At 42.9% G+C, this 23,973-nt stretch overlaps 1 protein-coding gene across 2 annotated transcripts in view; it reads left to right on the forward strand.

The window, feature by feature from the left end:
• CSK (C-terminal Src kinase) overlaps positions 1–23,973 on the forward strand; it is a 109,050-nt gene that overhangs the window by 10,036 nt on the left and 75,041 nt on the right. The window contains exon 2 of one of the 2 annotated variants that reach the window (XM_073579545.1): positions 158–342. The exons of the other annotated variant lie outside the window; for it this stretch is intronic. The gene's annotated coding sequence lies outside the window, so the exon portion shown is untranslated. The remainder of the gene's footprint in view (positions 1–157; positions 343–23,973) is intronic. 2 annotated transcript variants of the gene reach the window in all.

A 23,973-nucleotide genomic window follows, 5' to 3' on the forward strand; every position in this document is an offset into this window, starting at 1 on the left:
CACAGAATTTTTATTTTTTCTGCAGAAATTTATATCACTACATAAAATTAAATGGATTTTTTATATGCGATCATGCTGCAGCGCAGGTGCCTGCTTGCTGAGTGTGTTTTTTTTTTTTTTTTTTTTCTTCTTCTTTCTCTCTTCCAAACATATTCAGTATGTAAAATATAGGGCAGATGACCAAGAGATCGGTGACCTGTCAGAAGCCATACAGATGAATACCTAATCGGAGCACCTCATGATGACCCCCCCACCCCTGCCCACAGGCCACAAGCATATCATTAACTGAAAACTACATATAAAGATTAAACAACAACCACAAGACAGATTTCATCAACCAAGGTATCATTGTAATCAGTATAACGGCGCCGACCTGACAATGTAGGTTACTGTGCACAATCCTGCTGACAGGTCCCCTTTAACCCCTTAATGACAGCCAATACGTCTTTTTACTGACCTGAGATATAAGAGCATAGCATCCCCATATAGGTGACAATCCAGCAGCTGATGGCTGTACACTATAGCTTACAACTTGCTGTATCACAAATGATTAGTGTTGGCACCATCCAGATCTGTTTAACCCCTTAGTTGCTGCTGTCAAAAGTGACTACATCTAATAAATGGTTAATAGATTGTGGGTCTTCTTCTTTAATCTAATTGACACACCGAGATCATGATTGTGTGGTCCTGATGTTTACCATAGCAGTTCATGGCCAAATAGCGGCCTTAGAGTCTGCCGGCTGTAGCGGTCACTTCAGAAGTTAGCGATATTTAGGTGGTAAACAAACACTTTTTCATTCCTGCTATACCACTTTGCATTAATTCCTGAAAATCACCTGAAGGGTTAATAAACTATTTGACAGCCGTTTTCAATATGTCGAGGGGTGCTGTTTTTAAAATGGTATCACATTTGGGGTCTTCCAATATATAGGACTCCCAAAGTCACTTCAAACCTGGATAGGTCCCTCAAAAAAATAAATTTTGTAAATTTCCTTGAAAACATGAAAAATTGCTGCTACATTATTAAACCTCCTAAAAGGCTAATAAAATAAATTAGCGTTTTAAAAATGGTGTTGATGTAAAGCAGGCATGAGGGTAATGTTATTTATTAATGTTTTTGTGTGATAGGACTATCTGGATTAAAGAGATAATCATTCAACTTCTGAAAATTGCAATTTTTTTACATTTTTGTCAAATTTCTGAAACTTTATATAAATAAACACAGTAACACATTGCAAGCTTTCGAGACTACTCAGTTTTAATGGCTAACTGAAAAGATTAAAAGGTATCAACTACTGAGGACTCTCAATCCTGAATATTTTTCTATCTACTGGCTAACACGGTACAAAGATATACATCTTTCCTGTATAAATAAACACAAAACTTATCGACCAAAATCAATGGGATTTGTTGAAGAGTTCCAGAGTTATCACCACATAAAGTGACATTGTTCAGAATTTAAAAAATTGGCTCCGTCACTAAGGGGTTAAACTCAGAAATGAAATAACAAAAGGGCTCATTCACATAGATCAGTGGTAATTTACAGCAGAACTGAGGCATATGGATTTGTATCCTCTTCGTCTTCCCTGTTGAGTCACGCCGGTGTCACATAGGATTTCTCAGTTCTAGGTGCCAACTTGAATTCACTTGCTTTGAGGGCTGTGGAGTCTGTAAGCCAAACCTCTGACTCCTCAATTTCCCTGACCCCATAGCACTGGTAACTACTGAGCATGTGCATAAAGTGCAGCACAGTAAACTCCGCTAAAAGCCGAGATCAGGAACAGAACAGACATTTATTGGACATTTCATAACTTTCCTAAATTTTTATGAAAACATTTTACAGCACAGCCTGCACTTTACTACTGTAACCAATCACATTTTATATATATATATAAAATGTGTGTGTATCACCAACCGATCATGAAGCATCTTTCATTTCACCAGAGCTGTTCAAAAGAGGCTGAGCTGTGATTGGTTGCTATGACCAACAGTTTTCCCACTTGACAACACCTCAGCAGACACTGACATGGTGGGAGAAATATAGCATACCTGGGAACATAAGCTCCCAGCCATTGTCTGCCCCCCTGAAAGGAGCAGAGAGCACGTGACAGAAATGAATTCTCCTCCCCCCCCCCCCCTTCCCATATCCCCATCACATATCCTCCATCCCATAGGCACATCTTCCCTCTTAAAGGGATCATTGGTATGGAAGTCAGAGCAAATCCATCCAGCGCTTTGGTTTTGACCCCAGGCATCTCTTAAAGGGATCCCCGGTTTGGAAGTTTGGACAGTTCCACTCAGCTCTGTGGTTCTGACCCCAGGGTCCCTTAAAGGGATCATTGGTATGGAATTTAGGGCAAATCCACTCTGCACTTTGGTACTTACCCCAGGCCCTTCTTAAAGGTATCTCTGGTATGGAAGTCAAGGCAAATCCATCCAGCGCTTTAATTCTGACCCCAGGCCTCTCTTAAAGGGATTCCCGGTATGGAAGTCAGGGCAATTGCATTCAAATGCTCTGGTACTGACCCCAGGCTCTCTTAAAGGGATCTCCTGTATGGAAGTTAGGGCAAATCCCTCGGTGCTCTGATTCTGACCCCAGGGTTCTATTAAAGGGATCATTGGTATGCAAGTCAGGGCAAATCTACTCAGCGCTCTGGTTCTGATCCCAGGCTTTCTTAAAGGGATTCCCGGTATGGAAGTTAGGACCGTTCCACTCACCGCTCTGGTTCTGACTCCAGGCTGCCAGGATGATGTGGGGTATTAGTGGTAGTTGTCCGGTAGCTCTGGCTGACTGGATGATGTGGGATATTATAGTGAATGTGGCTATGCGGAATGGGCGGGGCTCTGCACTCAGCTATATATATATTATTCATTATAATTTGTTATAACTAACCGTAGTTAGTTACTATGCTTTTCCGCTAGTTTATTATATATTTTAGGCGTCTTGAGTCGGTCCATTTAATTCCGACTCCACAGCTCTGCTTACTTCTAATGTCATAGCGCACCTGGTTGTGTGCCCTATCTCTTAGGTTTTTTGCTGAGCTTGCTGCGTTGTTCTTGTGTCTTACTGATGGCTTACTCTTTGTATCCTAAGGAATATAAAGATGCTACAATTCTATAATTAGCAATTTTGTTTTTCTTCCTTTGTCTTACAATTTGCCTTCCCACTACAACAAATGTTGTATTTATCTTAGTGGTACACGTTACTGTTTTTATATAGTAGATGAGATTGTCACGGGCAGTTGACTATAGACCTGGTCATATGTGAAAAAATATACCAGCAATCATCTTGATCAGATACCCATCTCAAATGGCGACTCAAAAACAACAATATAAGCAAGGAGGAACAATGAGTATATGTTGCCACAATTGTATCAAAAAATATATTGTTTATTATCAAAGTGTTTTACAAAATTCATGATCTAATACATATCACAGTAATTTCATGGTTTTTTCTGAGGAAGCGACATCTTGTGTACGCGAAATGCGCGTTGGGGTACGTGACCTGGGTCAAGATGGGACTTTTTGATACCTATGGGTAACTATTCATTACGTTGTTAACCCCTTTTTTATCACATTTTACACTGTTTGTATGGAGCGGTATTTAGCAGACATGTGATAGTCACTATAATGGGAATCTTCTTCTGTTTTTTCACTTTATGGCTAAGTTCACACGTACCGGAACTCTCGCGGAGATTATCGCGAGAATTCCGGAATTCCAGTCCGCGGGAAAATCGCATTTTAAATTCCCGTGATTTTCCTGCGGAAAAACTAGCATTTTGCAAGCGCAATTAGCTTGCAGAATTGCTAGCGTTTTCCAAGCGATCTGTAGCATCGCTTGGAGAACTGATTGACAGGTTGGTCACACTCGTCAAACATAGTGTTTGACAAGTGTGACCAACTTTTTACTACTGAGGCTGCCTATGCGGCATCAGTAGTAAAAGATAGAATGTAAAAAAAAAAATAAAAAATAGTGTTATTCTTACCCTCCGACGTCCCGCGCAGCCGTTCCCAGTAATCCTTTGCGAAAATGCCCGCGATGACGTCCGTTCTCGCGGGATCGCGATGACCGCGAGACTTCGCGATCCCGCGAGAACGGACGCCATCGCGGGCATTTTCGCAAAGGACTACTGGGAACGAGAGCGTGAAGAGAAGCGGGAAGGCTGCGCGGGACGTCGGAGGGTGAGAATAACAATATTTTTTATTTTTAAATTCTATTTTTTACAGGGTTTTTGTACCCAAAGCCCGGAGGACAGTCTCCTCTCCTCCGGACCGTGGGTACCATCCGCAAATGTTCTGCTTACTTTTCGCATCGTGGGCACAGCCACATGCAGGAAGTAAGCGGAACAATGCATTCCTATGGGTGCGGGATCGCTGCGATTCCGCAAATTAATGAGCATGCTGCGGTTTTTACCGCGAATCGATTCCGCCGCGGTAAAAACCGCAGCATTAGCACAGCATTGCGGAATCCCATAGGAATGCATGGGATGCTTATTTTTCGCGTTTTCGTGGCAAAATCGCGCGGTTAAAACCGCCGCGGAAACGCGAAAAAAAACGCCACGTGTGAACTCAGCCTATCTGTTGGCATATGCTTCCACTATGGAGATATACGTAATCCATATTCAATGGTAATATTTGTCTATATTTGCCAATTCCAGCAAATTTTATCCCGCCTTGTATTCATTGGTCATTCATGCCTATGGATTTAGTCACGATATTGGTAGAAAAAACCATGAAATTATTGTGATATGTATTAGATCATGAATTTTGTAAAACATTTTGATAATATTGTGGCAACATATACTCATTGTTCCTCCTTGCTTATACTGGTCATGTGTGCAGCCATTGTATTTATTATCTTATTATTCTTATCCAGACACACTAGCTGTTTACCTAAACATTGAGGGTACCGTTACACCTAGCGATGCACCAGCGATCCCGACCAGCGATATGACGCGGTCAGGATCGCTGGTGCATTGTTAGGTGGTCGCTAGTGAGCTGCCACTCAGGCAGATCTCACCAGCGACATCGCTGGGGACGGGGGTCGCTACTTACCTGTCAGACGTGGCGATCCTGCGTCCTCCCGCCCGGCTCCACGCGTCGCTCGTCGTCACAGCAGGAAGCGCCGCAGGAAGTGGCCGACGAGGAGTGGTCCAGGAGCTTCTCGCGTGATCAGCGATAACCAGCGGGGGAGCCGGTCGGAGGTAAGTATCACATGCAGCGATATCGCTAGCAATATCGCTGCAACGTCACAAAATCGGTGACTTTACAGCGATATTGCTAGCGATATCGCAGTGTGTAACGGGGGCTTTACATTTCTGAAGGGTCCACACAGCGCTGGCTCCTCTTGTTTGCATGACTGCTCCTGTGCCTAAAGTCACAGCACAGAGGCTGTCAGTTAAGGAGTAGGTGGCGGCACTCAGGGAATAGAGCTGGAGTGACAGAGGCATCAGATTTTCAGCTCTTTTACATTTCAAATCCAACACTGATTTCAATCAGTATGTGTAAGCCAGGAGTGAGACAGTCAGAGAAATGTATAATAGAAACCTATCACTGTATTTCTGTATTTATGGGTATGGTCAGCTTTAGATAGCAATTTTTCAAGTGCTTGCTTGGCTAATGGCTACTCCCGTACCCCCACAACCTTATACGCATGCATGTGTTCTGAATAAGGAAAAACTAAGTTGTTTCCAGAAACTTTTGGAGGTAGATTATTTCCATTGAGAAAAAAAAATCCTCCGTCATCTATACCATAAAAGGCTATGTGCACACGTAGATTTTTGGGTGTGCGGATTATGTAGAGAAAACCGCAGGTAAATCCGCAGGACAAAAGTCCTGCGGTTTATCTGCGGTTTTGCCCTGCGGTTTTACACCTCATAATGGATGAGGTGTAAAACTGCAGCGTTTCTGCACCAATCAATTGACATGCTGCGGATTGTAAACCGCAGCAAAACCGCGCGGAAAAATCTGCAGCATGTGCACTGCGTTTTTTTATTTCCATAGGAAATAAAGGTACTGAGGTGTAAAACCGTAGGCTAAACCGCAGGACTTTTGTCCTGTGGATTTATCTGCGGTTTTCAATACAAAATTCGCAGAGGCAAAAAACTACGTGTGCACATAGCCTAAGAGTGATTGTCATGGTACCCTCCCTCCATACATATTAGGAGAACCTACAGTGTATCCGTTCACTCTACATGTTCGGATACGTGGCCGTGATCAGGAACTGCTGAGAGTTTGACGCTTCGTATTTATGCAGCGTCAAACCTGCAGTGGACAAATGTTACAGCATAGTAGATGGGATTTTAAAAAATCTCATGTCCACTATGCGTCCACAGACACTCACGGATCACCCGCAGAGACGGACATCCGACGCGTCTTTCCAGACCACAGCATGACAATTTCACCAATAGAATTTCTGGGATGCGTTAAATCCGCATGATTTGGCGAACACATGCTGATTCACCTGTGTTCAATAGACGGCAGCGCATTAGACGCAGTGAACATACCCTGCATCCAAAGCGCTGTTACTTCCGGATCGTGGGCACCCGGCCTTAAGGCTGAGTGCCCACGATGCGATTTTTAAGCGTTTTTGCAGCGAGTTTTGGCGCGAAAACGTTTAAAAATCTTGTACATGACGCACCCCATGCATTCCTATGGCATTCCGCACATGCTGTGCTAAAAAAATCGCAGCATGATCATTCTTTTGTGCGGAATCGCAATGAATTGCCGCGATTCCGCACCCATAGGAATGCATGAGAATCACTTACTTCCCGCATGTGGCTATGCCCACCATGCGGGAAGTTAAGCGTCTCATGTGCGGTTGGTACCCACGGTGTGGAGGAGAGGAGACTGTCCTCCAGGCCCTGGGTACCATACCCCTGTAAAAAAAAAAAAAGAATAAAAAATAAAAAATCGGGGTATATTTACCTTCCGATGTCCCGCGCTGCATTCCCGGGCCTCAGCGTTCCCAGTAATGCCTTGCGGCAAGGTCTTGTGATGACGTTGTCTCGTATGACTAGCGGTCTCGCGAGATCGCTATAGTAACGCGAGACCAACGTCATCACAAGTCTCGCAAGGCATTACTGGGAACGCTGAGGCCCGGGATGGCAGCGCGGGACATCGGAAGGTAAATATACCCCGATTTTTTTATTTTTTATTCTTTTTTAACATTTTATCTTTTACTATTGATGCCGCATAGGCAGCCTCAATAGTAAAAAGCTTGTAACATTTGTCAAACACTATGTTTGACGAGTGTGACCAACCTGTCAATCACTTTCCAAGCGATGCTTCAAATTGCTTGGAAAGTGCTTGAGAAAATCGCGGTAAAACCGCGCGATTTCTGGGAAGGAGTCAGGTTTTCATTGTGCGTTTTAAAACGCTACTTGGGCCCATAGCCTAAAACTGATTTCTGGCATTTTAATGCACTGCAAACAAGTGTTGAAATATACTGACCGCTTGTGTGACTTGGGGTTTGTCTTACAAAGCATTGGAGAAACCCCCTCTCTCCACTCCCACGGAGATTCCTCTGCACCGTGAATGTAGTAATACATGCTGACTATTTAGGTGGATAGTGAACCATGTCATCACATTGACATCCTCTGAAGCAGGTCCTGCTCTGGTTCATAGAAGGGGATCTCGAGAGGAGAATTCCCCTCTGTGGTTTCTGAATCCCTGTTAGTGGGACTTAAGGAGTAGGGATTATTTCTATTCACGTCATTATTTAGCAATCAGCGTTACTGTTAATGTAGACGTGTAGTTCCCTGTTTGGTGGTGTTCAGAGCCCTTTTACTTCTGTCTTGGGTTTGTTCTGATGTGGCACACTTCTGTAGAAGCTAAAATATCTTTAGCCACTGGTTTATATTTTCCTGTATTTTTATGTGGGGTGTATCAATCTGTCAGATCCACTTAAAAACAGAAGCTTTACTTTCCGCCTCCCATCCATTCCCATCCTCTTGTATCTCTGAGTACCTTAGTGTTCTGCACATTTCTTACAAAACAGATCTGCTATTGAATGACGTAAACAGATGACCATCCATTATAAACCATTACTCATAGACTTTAATCTTAAAAGCAAAACCCTTTCATTTTATTTAGTTTTTTTTTTCTTTGTCTAAAAATTAGCAAGCTGAATGGATACAAGCTGGTGACATTTTAGGAACGCCTTATTTCATTTTTATGCTTACCAAACTGAACAGAACAATGGAGATAAAAAGGGGCATGTGGACAGTGCCTAAGGCTAAATCCACATGTCGCAGTGGTAATGCGGGATGTTATACGGAATGATTTTATGCGATCTTGATAGGAACAATGTAACTTCTGGCTGCGGGAAGGCTACCTGCCATGATCAGGAATAGCAGCATTTTGGACTCAGCGCATTTTCACTGTGTTGTAATCACCGCTCTTGTTTTAGTACATGCGGATTTACTGCATGTAATTACATTCTATTGGTCAAAATACACTGCAGAGACTAGCGTCTGCGCTACAGAAATTGACATGCTGCAGCTCGTAATCCCGCACCGTGGGTGAGTTTACTCGGAGTTAATCAGAAGTACAGTGGCCATGGGATTTCTATAGATCTCATCCACTGTGCTTCTAATGTAGAACGCGCAGCGGTTTAGGCCTGTTTCACACTTCATTTTTTTGTCATCAGTTGAAATCCGCCAAAGATTAAAAAAATGGATCCGTTTTGTAGCAAGCGGATGTGACTGGACCGTTTTTTTGTACGGATCTGCTGAAGTTCCGAAGGTCAGAAAATTTAACGGAACCGCGATGTAGAGAGATTTCTTTGAATTGTTTATGCCGCTTCCAGAACGCTGTTGAGGGTTAAAATGCCTGGCAGAGGAAATATTCCTGGCATGCGCAATTAAAAATTGCGGTCCGCCGCTACCAAAAAACGTTATATTGTCCGTCCACTTCAGCCGGCGGCCGCTACAATTTTAACGGATCCGTCTAAAAACGGATGCACCGGACGACCCTCAGTCAAAATCCGCCGCTAATGCAAGTCTATGGGGATCCGTCAAAAAAGGGACCGATCCATTTTTTCATAAAAACGGTGGATTTTGACTGACGTAAAAAAACTGAAGTGTGAAGCAGGCCTTAGACGTAACATGCAGCCTAATACATTATTGTATCAACGGGCACGAAATACAAATGTATCCATGTTACCTTCTGACTGCTACTGGCGTCATTTGCGCTTTACTATAGATAGAATTTAAATGCATCCCTATAACAATACCGCAACTTTAATATAGGATGTTAATGTGTCCACCATAAGTTCACATTCACATGATCTGTATTTGTGTTTTATATATCATTATTTAAAAGCCAAAACCAGGAATGGAACAATCAGAGGAAATCTATAACCCGTCACCACTCCTGTATTTATCACCCAATACTAGCCCTGGCTTACAAATACTGATGGAAAATACTGACCAAATACAGAATGTGGCATAAGAGGCGATGTCTACTTTCTTTGGCCGCCTCTTTTAGTCAGAAACGGTAAAGCTCTTCTTGGAGACACATGGTGTATGACAAGCAGATAAGCAAGCTTCTTATTAAATGCCAAGTGGAAGTTATTGAGTTTTTACTCTGAGCAGTTCTGGACTAGGAGTGTCCTCACCCTTCCCACTTAATTCCTTCAAAGGGTTGGAGGGGAATGTATGGGACCAGTGCAGCTGATTAACAAGCTTCATGTATTAAAAAGTAGCAAGGACGGACTGGGAGTGAAATTGAGCCCTGGCGTATGAAAACAGGCCCGTGTTGTATGGTCTGTTTCAACTGCACCCTGAGGACGCTGATACTGTTATCGGCATAGCAGACAGTGCGGCCTACAACTGGACCAGCCTATCTGGCATTTGCCAGAATTGCCAGATAGCCAGTCTGGCCCTGCTTACTACTACACTGATGATCTCTCTGTTTAATGATTAATGTCTGATTGGTTGAGGTCCAACACCTGGCACCCCCACCGATCAGCTTTTTCCAGCAGTAGGAGCAGTTGAATGTAAACGGAGCCAAACAGCTGAGCTCTGTGGTGGCAGTTCTCAGGCAATGAAGGGTGTAGGTGCTTATCTGCAGTACCCAGGAATGGCCACTACATAGTGAACGGAGCTGTGCTGTTCATCGCTTAACATCCAGCTGTAGCGATCAGATGTGTATCCAACGTCAAGTGGGGAGGGGGTGACCGGACATAAATCAGTATGAAAAGCCCCTTAAGTGTATATCTGTATACCCCTAAGCATTACTACTGTCATAGATGGTGTCCCCCTTTCATTTGCTTAATTTTTCTAGCCAGTCATTGGCATCATAGATGTGTAATACCGTTTTAGTTTTGCATGTTCGGAGTGATATTTTTAGAGATACTTTTTTTTTTTTTTAAACAAAAATTTAACATAAACCCTTCGTACTTGTGGATGCAGTTCCTCTTTTTTTTCTTCTAGAATTTGCATCTTGAGGTTCTCACCATTTAGACCTTACTTCCTCCTGCTGTGCTCCCCGTGCTGCTCAGGGGTGAGAAATACAAGAGGACAAATCCGCAGTGTGACTGTACAGTTAGAGACCTCGGCTATGCTTCTCAGTGCTGTTTCTGCCAATGGCCCCTCCATCATTTGAAACTTTGTTGCTGGTAGAAAGCTATCACATTCCTTATTTCATTTTTCTGCATTTAAAGGTAATCTGTCACTAGGTGTTAGCACCTAATTGGAGTGCTGCATAATGTAGTTTCACTGATCTGCTTACAAAAGTTTCTAAACAATCATTATTTTTTCAGATTATCACTAGAAGACTGCTTGGCCCTCTGCCAAGTAGTACAGCCCCACCCCTGATTGATGCCTTTCTGCCTATGCACAGTGTACATGGGAAGCTGCCAATCAGTAGTGTGGCTTGGGCTATACAGAGCGTTGCATTCAGAGAACACCTAGATCTGCAGTAGATAAAGCTGTTTTTAACCAGAACTGCAGAACTCAGTAAAGTACATTATTCTTTGTGGAATCAGGGTCTCTGCCCCTACATTAGGCTGCTCTCAGATTGGGTAAAAAAAAAACCTGATGAAAGATTCACTTTTATAAAGATTTTTTTTCTGTAGACGATTGGCACTTCTCACTCATTTTGCATATATTTTAATAAAGTGTTATAGGGAATCTGTCACTTACTCTACTGCTTACTGACATTTTGATAATCTTCTGCAGGTAAAACGTTGAGATCTACCAGTTAGCTGAATCCTGAGCTCTGTATAAACCCACCCACACCACTGATTGGCAGTTTTCTGCCTATGCACTGTGTGCACAGAAAGCTGCCAATCAGTGCTGGGGCGGGGGTAACACGGAGCTTATGAATATGCTTGACTATCTGTCAGCAGGTTTACCAGTCCTCTAGTGATTATCTCCTGCTAATTTTTATCAACTACGTTAAGCAGCCCAGTAAGTGACACATCGCTGGAATCAGGGTCTCCGTCTCTACATTATTTTGCTCTCAGATCAGCCCATATATACAGATGTGTATATGGAAATGCGAATGTCATCCTCAATTTTGACACGTCCCTCCTTAATTGGCAGGATCTCTCATATCTGGTTGTGAAGCATGGATGCTAATGCAATGATGCTTTTTGTATCCTGTAGTGAAAACTAGTGCTGATGCAGAGGTTTCCCCATCAACAAGTCAAAGGGTCTCAAAGGAAGCATTCTGCAGCCATGTTTTATTTAGGGGCGCCCGCAATTTGGAAAACCTTTTTTTGTGTGGGCACAAGAAGTTCTGAACTCTTATTTCTGCATCTTCTTTGTGATAAATAAAGCTGTGAGGACAGGATGCTGAGCAGACAGGGCACAGGACAGACAGCTAGGTTTTCCCTCGCTGAGCTGTGACAATGACATGCTGTGTTCTGCTTCTACAACCAGTAGCCTGGCAGATTAAGTTGGTATACTGTGACTAATAATGGAAATATGACACAGTCCAGCTCATCACCATTGTGTCTATAGGGACTCAGAAATGGATATCTTTCCTTTCACCACGTTTTAATCTAAATTAGCGCTCTTGTTTCAGACACAGCCAAACGCCTCTGTGAGTGACTTATCTCCGGGCAAACAAAAAGATTCAGCATTTGCAATAATTTGCTGCCTGACCCTCTTCTTTTCCGACAATACACATCTTAGAAAAGTCGGTATGTCCCCATAAAAAAAGTGATGGCCGTAATGGGCAGGTTTGCGGACAACCATCAAATGTTATGGGGGGCTGTAAAATTTATTATGGGGGCTGTAAAATTAGAACAGTCTCAGGTTACAATATTGTTAGTTTGAAACAAGTTTTGAAGAAGAGAAAATCCCCTTTAAATCTTTTATTTTGGTGAAGGAGGGTGTGTTGCTGCTTTGTGCTCACAATGTGAGTCTGAACATGATCTTATATGTCTGATCGATTTTTACAAATTTCTTTAACAGAACACCTTAAACTGATACAGGAGAAATTGCCTCTTCCTTAAAGGGACCCTGTAATTATGAGTCATTCCTAATCAATGGAACAATTTGTGCATGAGATTTAGGGACCGGCAGAGGTGCCATCACACAACGCTGACTTTGGATCTCCTGTCACTCAAGCCATGGAGGGCGGTGTTGGGTGAGGAAAGCTGAAGAGAAGCATAAATTGCTGTCCCACCACTCCACCCATCAGTCAATTTGCAGTCCAGTTTGCATAAAGATAGTATTTCTCAACAATGGCAAAACTGATCCGGACCAAAGCGATTATGGCACACTAGCCTATTCAGTTTTGCCTTTGGGTGACACCATAAAATGAGCTGTGTGGTTCTTTATGATCACATTGTATGCATTAGAGTAAGAGCTGATGCCAAATACTGTGAGACTGATCACTTTACAAATTGCAGGCCTACTGTCTACCAGCTACATGCAGCACTTTCTGGAATGAACTTGGCTCTATAATTTATGTACCAAGGCTACACTTCACCTGATATGTGAGTCCCAGTTATCGGGAAATGCAGCTTGAAAATAGATGTAATTTTTAAGCGTTCCCTAAGGGTCTCTCTTGACCTTTTGGGGGGAGGTCACAAAAAAAAGTCTTATCCTGACAATCTAGAACTATAATGCACACTTCATGTATTGTACAGAGCTCAGCTGCTGTACCGCTAAGAAAATCTGCAGTAAATTAAACTGAAATTTACACACCGGAAAAATAGCTGTATTTTTCTGCTCCTGAATATGCCTGAAGGCTTTGTTCAAATTGCTTAATTGTAACAGAGAAAAGAGGTTTCTTTGCCAAACTTTTAAAGGGGGTTTCCAGGACTATGCTATTGGAGACTTCTCCTTTAACATGCTCTTAAAGAAGTTGTCCACTACTTGTACATTGCTAGGATAGGGCATCAGTGTCTGATCGTCATCCCCGTTGATCAGTTATCGGTGACGGCGGTGGCCGCCAACTGGAAGTTCTTGTGGAGCTTGGCCATCTACTTGTAGTGGCTGGGGCTTGTTCCTGCACATGCACTTCCTATTGAGTTGATTATGAGGCGGATGTATAGTAACCCGCTATGGCCACTACAAGTAGACGTCTAAGCTCTGCAAGTAAGTACTTGCAGCTGCTGCCGTTAGCGCCGATAACAGCTGATCGGCGGGGTTGCCTAATGCCTCACCCCGGCCGATCAGACATTGATGCCCTACCCTGAGGGCGTCAATGTAAACGTAATGGACAATCTTTTTAATATGGGATTGGTGGGCCCATTACCTCCATGATCAACTGTTACTATTCTGCACTTTTGAAGGACGTGGTGATCAAGAACAACCCTGGCTCCATACACTGTGTAGTAGCTATTGGATGTTGTAATTCAGCTTAATTGTGCTGCAACTGGCACTACACAGCATACAGAACTGCGGTGTTTCGGCTGGGCACGCTTTGTCCTTCTACAGGCCGTGAGACCTAGTAATTGCTGATTGTAGGCCTAAAATCATTGAATTAAACCCTGCCTCTGAGCAAACGAGGGATCTCGCTACAGCATTTGACAATGAGGATCACCAGCTCCTCCTCACTATGCTCTGTTCTATCGGCCTCAAAGATACCGTTCTCTTCAGATTCTCCTCCTACCTATGACCGCTCTGTCACTTTATCTATTGCTGGCTCCTCTTCTTCTCTTCCCCTTACTGTCGGGGTTCTTCAGGGCTCAGTCCTGGGCCTCCTCATCTTCTCCTTATACATTGCCCCTACAATCAGTAGATTCAGTTTTCAGTACTCTCTATGCTGACGACACCCAATTATACACATCGTCTCCTGGCATCCCTTCATTACTACAAAAGATTGTGTTTCTGTTGTCTCTAACATTATGTCCTCCCTCTATCTAAAACTGAATCTCTCAAAAACTGAACTCCGTGTTTCCGCTGTACGCTCTACACAACCTGCCTATGCGTGATATTGCCATTTATGTGCATGGTTCTACCATTACTCGCCAGCAAAATGCCCACTCTCTTTGGGTCATATTTGACTCAGATTTTTCCGTCACCCCCTACATCCGATCACTTGCTTGCTCATGTCACCTACACCTCTAAAACATCTCTCCAATTCAACCTTTTCTTACCTTTGGCTGAATCTCATACTATTAGCTCCTATTAATTCCCATCTAGACTATTGCAACTCACTACTAAATAATAATCAGTCTCCCTCTTATTAAACTCTCCCCTCTCAAATCCATCCTGAATGCAGCAGCCAGAATCAGATTATTTTCCAACCGCTACACCAATAATTTTTTTTGTATAAGATTATGTATGTTACTTATCATTGTATCAATAAAATCATGTTTATTTTTTGAAGTCGGCAGTTTTTATCCTCATTTTTTTTTTATTAAGACTGCACTATTGATTATTTGATTATGTTCATTATATTATTCACGACTTGTCTTATAATCAATTACCCTGTGAATTATTTAATAAGAGTCCAATACAAACTTGTCACCCAGACCCACAAAGCAATCCACAGTACAGCACAACTTTACATCCCCTCAGTCACCTGTCTATATCCCTACCCGTCCCCTCTGTTCTAAGGCTAACATCCTCAATAATCCGAACTCCCCACTCCCATCTCCAGGGCTTCTCACATGCTGCACCACGTCTCTGGAATGTATTACCCAGGACTATTCGATTAATTCACAATACTCAGTTTTAACGTTGCCTAAAAATGCATTTCTTTAAACTGTTCTATCACCTCACATCTAACTATACCCATTTTGCCTTCCCCAAACTTTCTTCTAAATCGGGACTCTCATAGCATCTGTCCACACACCCTCCATGCTCTTAATATCCCTCTGTGTCTGTACTGTACACTTACTGGTGATCGGTTCATGCAGCGTTGTGTATACCCTATTTATTGATGGATGGACCTTACAATACCATCACTCTTACGTTTTGTCTCCCCTATTTCCTCCTAGATTGTAAGCCTGCGAGCAGGGACTTCACTCCTCTTGGTATCTGAGTTATGCTTATTCTGTAGTGTCTTTGTCTGTACAAGTTCCCTCTCTAATGGAAGTCCTGCGGAATATGTTGGCGCTATAGAAATAAAAATTATATGACATTTTTGCATCCCAAATTCCAGTTTCTTAGCAATAACGATCCTTACAAAAGGAATAGGAATTAAGGTCAGAGAGGCACTCCATCCTTCTTATATGTGGGTTATCGACATCTCTGGCATCTTTTCATCCCTCCCAATATACTATTTTCCGGATTATATTGCTCTTGTACCCCCCCCAACCGTGAAAGGTTGCTCTACTTGATTTTGCAGTGTCTGTAGCATATACATATTTATTCAGAAAAAAATGGTGTAAATTGTGTAAGTGCCGGGACTAATATGACATAAGTGTGTAAGGCGTGGTAGACACTTGTCTGAATCCATTTTGCCTCCTTATGACTGTATATGCACACCAATATTTTGCACAAGAGAAATGGTGGCCAACTGAAAATTTCTAAAACGCATATTACATTTTCTGTATGCCGTATATTCCATTTCTAGAGCAACTAAAGTCCAAATTCTGTTGCATCGTGGTTATGTTCTCTTTATGCGTTTTCTATTTTAGAAAGTAAAATGTTTGTCAAGCAGTAGGTAATTGGTAAGAAATACTCAGCAGGAAGCCGTGGTTTTGATATCTTTGGTTTTAGCGCAGCTTTGTAGCATTGGGCATATGTGTATGTAAGACTACATGAAGAATGGGGAGGGTAGGCTTAGGAGCAGTCAGGGGAATGCAGTTAGACGAGACCATCGCACACCTTTGTTCCTTAGGGCTTGTGCATAATCTTTTCCCTGTCATTTACGACTACTGTACAGTAGAAAGCACGTTTGTATGAATACTTGTCTAGGTGCAAATTACTGCAGAGTTGCAGCCAGTGACTTCATGTCTTTACATGATTTTAGGGATTTCTTTATGAGCGCTGTGTATTCAGTCTGCTGGAGTCTGGTACTGTACTATTGGCAAAGAACATGAAGAGAAAGTGATGTCTCTATTTAGCTTTGTTGGCCGTTTACAGCGAGTAGTGATTTGTGTGACAGGAAGCGATTTGGGTTAAAAAAAAAAAAAAAAAAAGCCTTCCCTTCTGTATCCCCACCCGCCTCCTTTTATAATGTTAAGCAAGTTTATTTTGTCTCCTTGCTAGCAGGGTCATTTTTTTTTCTTGTAGTTTTATATGCTTCATTGAAAAAACAAATCTGAGATGAGATTCATGGGTACCGTATTTTTCAGACCAGGTTTTAGAGGAGAAAAATAGAAAAAAAATTGAAGTAAAAAATGTAGTCAATTATGTACTAATGTTTCCCATCCTCTTTAATAGCGGGCACATTGATCCCTCCCGCCTCTCGGTGCCGGCCTCGGTGCATAGTGGCTGGAGGGCCTGTGGGCGTGGGGAGCAGTGAATATTCATTTTAGCAGCGGGCACACGTGTTAGCCACAGCAGCCGGCTCCTGCCTCCTGTGATCCACTGTTCCCCCACCTCCCCATCCACAGCAGGTACATCCATACTATAAGACGCACCCCTCATTTTCCTCCAAATTTTGGGAGGAAAAAAAAGTGCGTCTTATAGTCTGATAAATACGGTAGTTTACATGTGAAATATCATCATTTGCAACTCAAGACTAAAGCTTCACACTTTTACAATAGTCTTTGTTAAGCACTGCATTGGGTTTTTGTTGGCGTTTCCAAAAAAACATTTTCCACTGAGAAACCAGACAAAGTCCCATCAACCATTCACATAAATGAAACTGGAGTCACTATGTGGTCTTTATTGGTATTGATTTTTTTCCGACATGCAGAAAACATGTCAGGGTATGTTTCCACGGGGCGTATTGGCAGCGCTTTGGACGCAGCTCCGCCCAAAGCACTGCCCCCTTTTGTACGCGCAGTGATTCCGCATGTGTTAATTGATCATTTGCAGAATCTCTGCATCCTATACATAGAACGGTGCTATTTATCTTGTGGAGACTGAGCGTCTCCGCAAGATACCACATATACTCGAGTATAAGCCGACCTGAGTATAAGCCAAGGCACCTCATTTTGCCACGGAAAACTTAGTAAGCTTATTGACTCAAGTATAAGCCGGGTATGCTTTGTCCCCTCATCCCTGTCCTGGTATATGTGGCTCCCCCTGCTGTATGCATGGCTCCTCTGTCCTCCCCCTGTTGTATGTATGGCTTCTCCGTCCTCATCCTCTTATGTGCATAGCTCCTCTGTCCTCCCCCTGTTGTATGCATGGCTCCTCTATCCTCCCCCTGTATGCATGGCTCCTCTATCCTCCCCCTGTATGCATGGCTTCTCCGTCCTCCCCCTGCTGCTCTATGCATGGCTCCTCCGTCCTCCCCCTGCTGTTGTGTGCATGGCTCCTCCGTCCTCCCCCTGCTGTTGTGTGCATGGCTCCTCCGTCCTCCCCCTGCTGTTGTGTGCATGGCTCCTCCGTCCTCCCCCTGCTGTTGTGTGCATGGCTCCTCCGTCCTCCCCCTGCTGTTGTGTGCATGGCTCCTCCGTCCTCCCCCTGCTGTTGTGTGCATGGCTCCTCCGTCCTCCCCCTGCTGTTGTGTGCATGGCTCCTCCGTCCTCCCCCTGCTGTTGTGTGCATGGCTCCTCCGTCCTCCCCCTGCTGTTGTGTGCATGGCTCCTCCGTCCTCCCCCTGCTGTTGTGTGCATGGCTCCTCCGTCCTCCCCCTGCTGTTGTGTGCATGGCTCCTCCGTCCTCCCCCTGCTGTTGTGTGCATGGCTCCTCCGTCCTCCCCCTGCTGGTGTGTGCATGGCTCCTCTGTCCTCCCCCTGCTGGTGTGTGCATGGCTCCTCTGTCCTCCCCCTGCTGGTGTGTGCATGGCTCCTCCGTCCTCCCCCTGCTGGTGTGTGCATGGCTCCTCCGTCCTCCCCCTGCTGGTGTGTGCATGGCTCCTCCGTCCTCCCCCTGCTGGTGTGTGCATGGCTCCTCCGTCCTCCCCCTGCTGGTGTGTGCATGGCTCCTCCGTCCTCCCCCTGCTGGTGTGTGCATGGCTCCCCCGTCCTCCCCCTGCTGGTGTGTGCATGGCTCCTCCGTCCTCCCCCTGCTGGTGTGTGCATGGCTCCTCCGTCCTCCCCCTGCTGGTGTGTGCATGGCTCCCCCGTCCTCCCCCTGCTGGTGTGTGCATGGCTCCCCCCGTCATACTCGCCCCCTCCTGGCGCGGTCGCTGCACTTCTCTGCTTCTCCGATGGTCTCCGGCAGCTTGCTCCTGTGTTCAGCGGTCACGTGGTACAGCTCATTAAAGTAATGAATATGCTCTCCACGCCTATGGGAGCGGAGTCGCGTGCATATTCATTGTGGGTACAATCTAATTTTGTTTTATATGAGTACTGTCATTAGGGGACTACTTTTTAAAAAGTGGAAAACCCCTTTAAGTATATAATAAGATTTTATGTAATTTCTGGGAAAACAGTTTGAAAAAGGCCTCCTCCAATATCTGTAATTGCGAGTGCAGACCCTGTCGGAAGTACTGATCTGTAGTTAGTACACAGCCCCTTCAGGCAGCTGCTCAATGAGGCTGAGGGGAGTACCACACACCGATCTGACGTTGAATGTGTTTTCAAGGGGGGGAATGTATAAGCCACCTCCAGAGATCTGGGAAATGAAAATGGATTTTTTTTCTGCCTAACCCTATACTACTTTTGCAGTAATTAGACCCCTTAGATGCTGCTGTAAATAAAACTGCAGCCTCTAGGTGGTCAGGTCAAATGATGCAGACCCTATTGAAGGCATCGGAGTATTCCATCCTTGTATTCAATTGATCGCTACAACACGATTGCTGAAGTGACAATACAGAAGAATTGCAATGTATTTTACTCACCATCAAGTAATTGCAGGTACAATTCCACAATGGGACTAAAAGTGTAGGGAAAAAGGCACAAACACAAAAAATAATATTTTGAAATAAAAAACCTGAAGAAAAACATATTTGGTATTATTGCACCCATAACTGTCTGAACTAATCCTGCATGATGAATGCTGTAGAGGGAGAAAGTTAAAGTATAGTACATTGATTGGGGGAAGGGGAGGACAGGAAAGCAAAATGGCCCTCACTACATAGCGGCACAAACCAATTTTATTTTTTCCCTTATTAAAACAAGAAACAAGATATAATTTATTAGTACCATAAGTTTACCGCCTCAACTAAAAGATTACTATTACTGTAAATACCTTTTTTGTTTCACTTCCACCACACACAATTTTTGTGTTTTTAACACATTTTACAGTAAATTAAATGTCATTATTAAAAAATGTAATGTATCCCACACTAAATAAGGCCTTACAGTTGTCTAGATGGAGAAATAAAGTTCTGGCCCTTATAAGATGAAAAAACTAAAGCCAAAATTGGCTATTTCCTCAAGGGCCTAATTAAAACTGATCTCCTGGTTATGCGCCCACGGTTAGTAAAAAGCCTTTCCTGAAGGAGCAAATGGATTAATCAACTCCTTATTAATATCAATCATCCCACATAGACGTGGTGCGGCGACCAGGTGCACATGGGCTTGTGGCCATTTAGGGCCTTGACTCCTGACTTAGTGTAGTGAGTGATTAAAAATGTTAGGTGTATCCTAAGGCCTCTTTCACACTTCAGTTTTTTGCATCAGTTATAATCCGCCAAAAAGGCGGACGAGAGAGAGAGAGATTTTTTTTTTTTTTTGTCCGGCACCCAGAAAGAATTTCGGGTTAAATCAGTGTCTGGAGAATCCGCCAGAGAAAAAAACGTTACAAGCTCCGTTTTGAAATCTTTGAGGATGGTGACGGACAGCAACTTTTGGCGGATCCTCAAAAAAAACGGATGCAACGGACAGCAATCCGTCACAATCCGCCATTAATGGAAGTCAGTGGGGGAAAAAAACGGATCCTCAAAAGAAAATTCAGGATCCGTTTTTTTCAAAACCTGGCGGATTGTGACTGATTGTAAAAAACGGAAGTGTGAAAGAGGCCTAAGCCTTAGTGTAATATGTCAGTGTTGCCTAAGATTTGAGTTTCTGGAGAAAAAGCTATATTTTGGGGTAATTCTTATATTTCGATGGCCAGATGACTTGTGAAAGATTGAAATTTTCTTTCATCATATTTACAAGTGGAAATTAGTAAAATAAATGGTTTGATGTTATCCTCTTGTGGTTTCTTTTTCTAGCAGTGATATCAGTCCGGGTACACATGCATAGCCGTGCTATATACAGTGCAGAATGCACAGGTACATGTAATTATGCTGGGAATGTGCTATGATGGCTGTCAGCTGTTGTTAAACCAGATTATCCAAGCTCTTATAGACTGCAGCAAAATTGTAAGGCCTAATGACTGCAAAACAAGGAGCGGCATGTCCCTCCTCTCCTCATGTATAGACTTGGTCCATACCAATGCGGATCAGTCATTAGAAAAAACCCAATTATATTATGAAAAATTATGGAGCTGAAATCTAGTTAATGCTGAAGGGAAGCCATGTGTGCTGCGCTAGGAGAGCAAATACATGGGGGAGCCGACTCAGACATTTCCTCAATCAAATTTAGCACGTGAACCCTCATCGCTGTGACTGGCGATCATTCTGAGAAGTGTCAGTCGCTTACAGCTCAAGCTAGGTTTGAACTTCCCATCATTCATTCTTCGATCGCTGGGTCTGTTGTAACCACATCGGTCATCTTCATTGCCCCCCCTTTTTATTACCCTTTTTCCATTGTCATCAAGCAGCTGTGACTGCGCCCCTTTTATGTTGGCTATTTAGAGCCCCTGTTGCTGTATACCACTAGGTCATCTGACAAGGCTTGCTAAATCCTTGCATCCTGGTAGCACCTAGTCATTTTTCTCTATAGCTCGCCATGTGTTGTATCTTCAGCCAACCTTTGACTTACTCGTAAATGTGCTTGTTTTAGTAGAATTAAGATTGTCTTCTGGTGTATCTAGGATAACAAATGTACAAAGAGTTAAATGTAATGGAAATTGCCTTATTTTACCCCATGGGAAATGGTAGGACAGTTGATCTGTCTTTCTATAAAATGAATTGGGTTTGACCAGAAAGCATGATTTGCCCAAATTCTCATTTTTAACTGAGCCTCTAAATTAATTTATACTGACTATTGGGAGACCCATTACACTTGGGTTTTATCAGGGCTGTGGAGTCGGTAAGTCAAACCTCCGACTCCGACTCAATTTCCATGACTCCGACTCCACCAAATGGACTCTGACTCTGACTCCACTGCCTTGGTTTTACTTAATACTGTTTATCTTTACACCTAGTCCTTCATGTAGTGCCAAGTCAGTTCTAATGGGCATACTAGGCTTCATTGTAACGGGTGGGACTTTCTATAACCTCTGTGATGGAGGGTTGGGGAGAATACACAGTCGCCGGGGCGCAAAGTACTATAAAGCCACAAGTTTTTTCGTAGCTGAATAAAAAGTTACCAGATATACATGCAGTGATGACCTGACACTAGTCCTTAGAAAAATAAATCAACTAGAAAAATCCTAAATTAATAATTATCACATTTTTGTTCTGGGGGATTAGATCGCGTCTGTTTGCTGCAAGGTGAGATTCCATAAAGTTTGATTCCTACTCTTTATACCAAAGAGAACAAGGAGTAATTCAATAACATAATATAAACCAAACATATACTAAATAAGGTTCAAGTAGGCAGCAGAAACTATACATACAAAAACTCCTTGAGCACTAGGATAAGCACAAAAATATCAATACAAAAAAGTATATATCAAAGTAACAATTTTTATTAAAGACACCAATCAAGACAAAATAACAAAGTAGAAAAGGGGGAAGACATGCTAAAAAAGTATAAAATACAATGAAACACAAGGGGAGCAGGGCTGCACATGCAATGTAAACATGATCAAGGAGTATATAACAATTGAAAACAGGAGAATTTTATGACCATAATATCAATCAATATTTTTTAAATGATAAAGTGCTGTGCATAATAATAATCCAAATGGTATTGGAGAATTATAAAGAGGGGTATATATTGTAAATATATAGTTCATGTATAGCGGTGTCCATATGTAAGGTATCAGCATTAGTATATGGGTCTGCAGAAATCTCCATAAGAGTGAATGAAGTAGGTATACTCATCCTGTATGTGCTGCCCCACACTCCAGCAAGCGTTTCACACATTGTTTTTAATTGCATGCTATACCTTTTTTATCCACCTTTTTTACATTATTTTGTCTTGATTGGCGTCTTTAATACAAATAATGTTACTTTGATATATACTTTTTTTGTATTCATAATTTTGTGCTTATCCTAGTGCTCAAGGAGTTTTTGTATGTATGATTCCTATTCTTTGCCTTAATCTTAAAGATCTGCCAGAAGACAAGTGGTTAGTTCATGTCACCAGAGTGCCCTTCCTTCGTGGTGGCATGGGGCACACAAGGCATCTAATTGTTGTCACATCCCACACATGATGGGCATTTCATACCACTAGTGGGCGAAGTATGTCGGTATGTAATGCAAATATGGATGCTGGCCCTGATGAAACATGTCTGCTAATGATTATCATCAAGCGTCTGCTAGTTAAATGTATCCGCAATGACACAAGCTTGACACGTTCCAGGAGCCATGTGTAGAAATCTGCAATCGGCACCATATTTTTAGAGGTTGCTTGCTCTAAAGTTTGTGCCTATACAGATGCTCCAATGTACCAACAATTCTAGAGTGAAAGTATGATGTGCTTTTTGATTTTTTTTTTTAAATCATGGATAACCCCCCCCAGTATCACTCATAAGCCACTCCAACTAAGAAAGGGCGCTTGAACCATTTATTTTCATATTTTGTGAGCGGTGATATTTATCTGCAAAAATGTCAGCTCTTGTCAGAGAGAAAGGTGATGACTTTGCAAGTGAGACCTAGACCAGTGCATGCACAGAGTGACCATGATTCCTCTGCCCGCTAAAGGGAAGACATATTGTGCATGCACCAGTCCTCTGCTGAATCCGTCTAAATCAATTCCACAGATGAATGGTTTGTGCCAGCTCCGCATGACAACTTAATGGTCAGGACACAACCATACAAAGGGTATGGGGTGTCCCGGGGAGTGCCAGGGGAAAAAACAAGGTTGGGTATGTTAGACTTCAGCATGCCTGACCTTATTGTTCCTGCCTCATGAATGGTCCACCAGTAGCTTATTTCTACCCCTTTCAATGAGGGTACATGTAAGCTCTGAGCACGTGGTTGTCTGGACGAATAACTGTTATCCCATTCACAGTTTGACCAAGACACTACCTATGGCAGCTTTTTATTTAGGCTTGAAGACAAAGGGTTGGACATGTTGAAATTTAAGATGCTCAAATTTATGGGCCTTCATCACAAAATGGGTGAATATATATGCACATGCCAATTTTTAGTTATTTGAGCCCATAAATTTAATTTATGCCTATATTTTTCTCCCTTCGCTTCAACTTACACTATTTAGTACTCATGCATCACACACAAATAGGATTGGAAAAATATTTAAACACATTTGAACGCCCAATGGGG

This window comes from Dendrobates tinctorius, unplaced genomic scaffold (assembly GCF_039654945.1).
Source record: "Dendrobates tinctorius isolate UK_male_01 unplaced genomic scaffold, ASM3965494v1 ptg000062l, whole genome shotgun sequence".
NCBI lineage: Eukaryota > Metazoa > Chordata > Amphibia > Anura > Dendrobatidae > Dendrobates > Dendrobates tinctorius.